This window comes from Salvelinus sp. IW2-2015, linkage group LG32 (assembly GCF_002910315.2).
Source record: "Salvelinus sp. IW2-2015 linkage group LG32, ASM291031v2, whole genome shotgun sequence".
NCBI lineage: Eukaryota > Metazoa > Chordata > Actinopteri > Salmoniformes > Salmonidae > Salvelinus > Salvelinus sp. IW2-2015.
The window spans coordinates 9428197-9434196 of NC_036871.1; the positions used below are offsets into that span (position 1 = coordinate 9428197).

General features: G+C 42.8%; 1 protein-coding gene across 2 annotated transcripts in view; it reads left to right on the top strand.

Annotated features, from left to right (window-relative positions):
- LOC111956542 (serine/threonine-protein kinase N2) overlaps window positions 1-6000 on the top strand; it is a 50661-nt gene that overhangs the window by 11537 nt on the left and 33124 nt on the right. The window lies entirely within an intron of this gene.

Genomic DNA, 6000 nt, shown 5'->3' on the forward strand with positions numbered 1-6000 from the left:
CGCATCCCCTACATGCCCTTACCTGCTTCTCTCGGTCCGCTTTTCACGCGCGTCTATTCCTCCCGTCAGTTTAAAAATATATATAATTCAGCCGTGATGGCGAGCAGGGATGCAGACCAAGACCCTGATGAGTTTTCAGTAGATTTGTACATTTGTTACATTGGAGCAGCACACAAAGCAAACAATGTTGATACATTATATCATTTCATCGCCGCCTGTTATAACCAAGAGCACAGACCAGTCTGAGTACACTTTGCAAGTTCACTGTCATGCAGCCAGTGTCAGAGAGGGAAAATGGAGCACCGCTTCGCGACAGGCATGCTTGCACCTTTACAGCAAAGAAAAACGTCTTGTCTCTAAAAAATGTAATATGACCCATATTACCTGAGATGCCTTTTTTTGCGCATTTATATAATTTCAAAAAACCAAGTCGTGGGCCATTTTTTAAGTCATTCTGGGTCACTAATTATTGGTTTGATAACAAACCACGTTGTTCAGTCATGTTACCTAGCTAGCTAACAACCTGGTAACTTGACAGTAGGTTTAGGCTAATTTGATTGGAACAGGAAGAAAGGAAAAGGGTCTGCTACTCATGAGATGTGCTTCCAAAGGTATGATTCATATAGGTCTAAAATATACTGAACAAACATATAAACAAAACACGTAAAGTGTTGGTCCTATTTTTCATGAGCTGAAATAAAAGATCCCAGAAATGTACCATACGCACAAAAAGTGTATTTCTCTAAAAAAAAATAGCACAAATTTGTGTACATCCCGGTTACTGAGCATTTCTCCTTTGCCAAGGTAATCCATCCACCTGACAGGTGTGGGTTATCAAGAAGCTGATTAAACAGCATGATCATTACACAGGTGCACCTTTTGCTGGGGACAATGAAAAGTACTAAGGAGTATTTCTGTCTGTAATAAAGTCCTTTTGTGGGGAAAAACTGGGCTGGGCATGGCTCCCCAGTGGGTGGACCTGGCTCCCAATTGGGTGGGTCTATGTTGCTGGAGGGACCTCCTGACTCCATATACAGTACATTTGGAAAGTATTCAGACCCCTGACTTTTTCCACATTTTGTTACATTACAGCCTTATTCTAATATGGATTAAATAAATAAAACATCTCATCAATCTGTCTATATAAGGTCCCAAAGTTGACAGTGCATGTCAGAGCAAAAACCAATCCATGAGGTCGAAGAAATTATCCGTAGAGCTCCGAGACAGGATTATATCGAGGCACAGATGTGGGGAAGGGTACTAAAACATTTCTGCAACATTGACGGTCCCCAAGAACGCAGTTGCCTCCATCATTCTTAAATGGAAGAAGCTTGGAACCACCAAGACTCTTCCTAGAGCTGGCCGCCCGGCCAAACTGAGCAATCAGGGGAGAAGGGCCTTGGTCAGGGAGGTGACCAAGAACACGATGGTCGCTCTGACAGAGCTCCAGAGTTCCTCTGGAGATGGGAGAACCTTCCAGAAGGACAACAATCTCTGCAGCACTCCACCAATCAGGCCTTTATGGTAGAGTGGCCAGACGGAAGCCACTCCTCAGTGAAAGGCACATGACAGTTGCTTGGGGTTTGCCAAAAGGCACCTAAATGACTGACCATGAGAAAGCTCTTTAGCCTGAATGCCAAGCGTGAAGTCTGGAGGAAACCTGGCATCATCCCTATGGTGAAGCATGGTGGTGGCAGCATCATGCTGTGGGGATGGTTTTCAGCAGCAGGAACTGGGAGACTAGTCAGGCTTGAGGGAAAGATGAACGGAGCAAAGTACAGAGAGATCCTTGATGAAAACCTGCTCAGGACATATGCCCTAAGCATAAAGCCAAGACAACGCAGGAGTGGCTTCGGGACAAGCCTCTGACTGTCTTTGAGTGGCCCAGCTAGAGCCCAGACTTCAACCTGATCGAACATCTCTGGAGAGACCTGAAATAACCGTGCAGTGACGCTCACCATCCAACCTGACAGTGCTTGAGAGAATCTACAGAAAAGAATGGGAGWAACTCCCCARATAAAGGTGTGCTAAGCTTGTAGCGTCATTTCCAAGAATACTCGAGGCTGTAATCGCTGTCAAAGGTGCTTCAACAAACTATTGAGTAAAGGGTCTGAATGTAGCTCCCTCCAGTAACCACGAGCACAACCGTTCCTTGATTTTAACTGGCGGCTTTATTCTGTAGATTTAGTCAGAATTATCAAATTCCGTGAGAACTATAAAGTAAATGAAAAATACAGTTAAGCACACTCTTACAACCTTATCTTACGAGTGACTTATTAGCTTGGTATAACTCTGAAGTGCTTACATACAAAAACAGTTTAGCTGGCGCTATAACAGTATTAGATTAAACACATGAATAAAGGAAAAATACCTMATTGGCTGCTTATTACAGAAGGGAGGAAATCAAGCTTCACACTTATTATTCCTGGCATGAATTCACGCTTCATCCTTAATTATTATAACGTTACCATCCTAACATATACGCTTCAAACTTTATGAACTACACCCGATGACATGAAAACTTAGCTAACACAGCGCGGGATTGCCTTCCCTCCAAAAGTGTGTTGCTACARTAAGGATCCCCGTTACCCGTTGGCAGAAGGGAATTTCTTCTCCAGTAAAACCCTCTAACCTGCAAACCAGACAGCTTCTGGCAGGCACAATGGTATTCCTTGAAGCCATTCTAGAGAGTTTCAGTTGGACTGGCTCCTTCCTTGTATTGAGAGCGTTTGTTGTCTTCTTCAAGGATAAAGGTGGTGTCGCTCTGGGTGTCAAAGAAGTGCATACACAAGAACTTCACGATCTGGCTCGCTTGTGGTTGACACCCATACTGGAATGATTGTGGAGGTGTGAGTGTTGTTAATGTCCCTTACGACTCTGTTGGATATGGCCTCACTTGACGCTCTTGTCCCTTATCTTGTGGGGGCTCTGTCTTCCTATCCCTTAACTTTCTTTAGTACGATCTTCGTGCAGGCAGGATGGATGCCTCCTCTGACACGTGTCGCAGGTGTTCCTGTTATCACAATCTTTCGAGTGATGCCCAGGCCTTAAACAGCCAAAGCACAATTTATTCTCTTGAAGAAACTTCTGTCGCTCTGTGGTGGGCTTATCCATGAACTTACAGCATTTGTGGAGACTGTGACCTGACATCTCACAGAAGACACACTAGTAACAGTATCTTTCTCATCAGAGTTAGTTGCTAACACCCTTGCTCCGGGGCTTTGAATCCTTGGTGTCTTAGGTTTTCCATCTTCGCTTGATTGCAAAGCATGAAGGGATGTTACAGGATTACAGCGATCTTTGCTTCTCTCGTGAGAAACTTCACAAACTGACTGAAGCTTGGAAAGGTCTCAGTTTCTTCTAAGATGTTCTCGACCTTTCTATTCCATCTTGAAGTTAGCCAATCTGGAAGTTTAGCGAGGATCTTTTGGTTTTCATTACAGTCGTTAAGCACCTCCAGGCCCTTATTCTGAGACATAGCAGCCTCACAGCTGCGAAGAAAGTCTACAAGGTCTCTAAGTTCAAGACTGTCCTTGGATCCTATCTTAGGCCATGCATTGAGCTTATCTCTGAAGGACTTGGCGATGAGGAATTTGTTTCCGTACCTTTCTTCAAGAATGGTCCACGCAGCATGGTAGGCTGACTCTGTTCCTAACATAAAGTAACTTTCGATGGCTTTTTTGGCAGGCCCACCGACATATTTTCTTAAGTAATATATCTTCTCAGTTGCTGGTATTTCTTCCTGTCTATCAGAGTCTGAAAAGAGACCTTCCAGTCAGTGAACGAGAGTGGTTCTCCATGAATGTTACTGGTTCTGGTATGGGGAGGCGGCTTTCACTGATTGATTCCGCTAGTAACCTGACATGGTCTTGGTGCCATCTTCTTGTTGTGTGCTTGTCACAACATGTTGTGGTGAGAGACCTGTGAAATGACCCACTTCTGTGCATGACTTCTTTCACAGATTTGCAGTTAGAGAGTAGTTCTCTCTTCTCGTCCTCTGAGTTTTCATCTTGCTCATACACTTGCATCGCGCCTTGGCAGCATTTAGTTTCTTGAGCACTTCTAGGCGCTCTAACTCTCTACGCTTGTCTTCTAGCGTCCTTCGTCTGGCAGCTTTTCTACCTCTAACTTGACTCGCAGCCTAGCTTCTTCTAAGCTGCGTTTCACAGCCTCAGCTTCTTGCTCCGCTGTCCTCTTCTTATCTCTCATCTTCGAGTCTCTGAAGCTCTTCTAGTTGGCGTTCTTTCTTAACCATTCCTTCTAAAGCTGCTTGGTTAGCAGCAACTTCCGCCGCAGCCTCTTGTCTCTTGACAGATGACACGCTTGAGTGTCTGGAGTTGACCTTTGAGTTGCTTTGAGACTGGAGGAAGCACTTGAGGGCTGATAGTTGAGACTTGACTTATGTGAGAGTTCGGACACGCACAAGGAATTGCTGTCCTTCCAGTTCAGTTCTATCTGGTTACTTTGACCTTCTTCCCTGCCTTTTAAATGACACCTTACAGTCTTGATAATAGACATTGTAACTGCTTCACAAGTATCAACTCTGCGTCTTATATCGTTGTCGGGAATGTCGATTTGACGCAAATTTACATAGACAAGGTTTAGTTCTGTAGAGGTATGACTAATCTTGTTTAAGAGGTCTTCTAGTAGGTCTTCAGAGCAACAGCCTGTCAGTGACTGTTTTGCTTCCTTTACCAGAGCCTTCCACTTCTCATAGCTGACACTGAACCGATGTTCGAGCTGTCTCCACCTTTCGTCGCGCAGTTCTCTGCCCTTTTCAGTTAACCTGCGGACCTCTCACCTTTTCGTGGCTCTTGTTGTGATATCTCATTAGCAGCCTCTGTATCATCATTCGCTGGCAGAAGTGACTCCACACCAGTCTGGGCCTCTTCCTGCTGCTTGTTTGTTCTGATGAAGGGCTTGAAGTTTGCGAGGTGTTGCTGCAGCTGCTCAACTTGACCTACCCCATCTCTATCACTTTAGTGAAACTACTCTTTCTGACATTCTAAATCAAATCAATTCTAGGTAAGGTTTGGATAAGTGAGTAGGTAATTTATACTCTAATTCACTGTAATTTAAACCTTAGTACGTGGTATAAACATGTATAATGCTTGTAACAAGGCTTGAACAAACACGTACCAAACAATTACACTATTAACTTACAGGTGAAAATAGAATTAATAGGTGTAACGCTGACCCTTAATGTTTTGTAACTATATATATATATATATATATATATAATATATATCCCTTTTTTTTATATATATAATTTTTATATATATTTTTTTAAGTAATAAAGAATATTTTTCCAGTAATACACATACAAGCGATACATTAAGAATAGAAAGAACAAATGCATAATACCAGCCTCTTGAAAATACACAACTATTTCCAGTCCTTACGAATTGTAATCTTAAAGTCTCTTATTAGCTGTTCACAAGGCTAGGACCACCTTCAAACACCTTGACTTGTACTTGCGTGTCTGACTTTCCTGTTAGTCTTGACCTTATGTTTCCTCACGATGCTTCCTTATGTGGAGATTTTCTTCTTAGGTTGCAGGTAGGTGCAAAACTCTTATCTGGCAGATGACAGGGCCTACCAGGATTTGGGAATCTTGTAGACGTTTTACAGCTGGGTAAGATTCTTCTTTCTCTCTTGCTCGTGAAGAGCATTGAGTTCTCACTGTAGCTCCCTCCAGTAACCACGAACAAACCGTTCCTTGATTTTAACTGGCGGCTTTATTCTGTAGATTTAGTCAGAATTATCAATTCCGTGAGAACTATAAAGTAAATGAAAAATACAGTTAAGCACACTCTTACAACCTTATCTTACGAGTGACTTATTAGCTTGGTATAACTCTGAAGTGCTTACATACAAAAACAGTTTAGCTGGCGCTATAACAGTATTAGATTAAACACATGAATAAAGGAAAAATACCTCATTGGCTGCTTATTACAGAAGGGAGGAAATCAAGCTTCACACTTATTATTCCTGGCATGA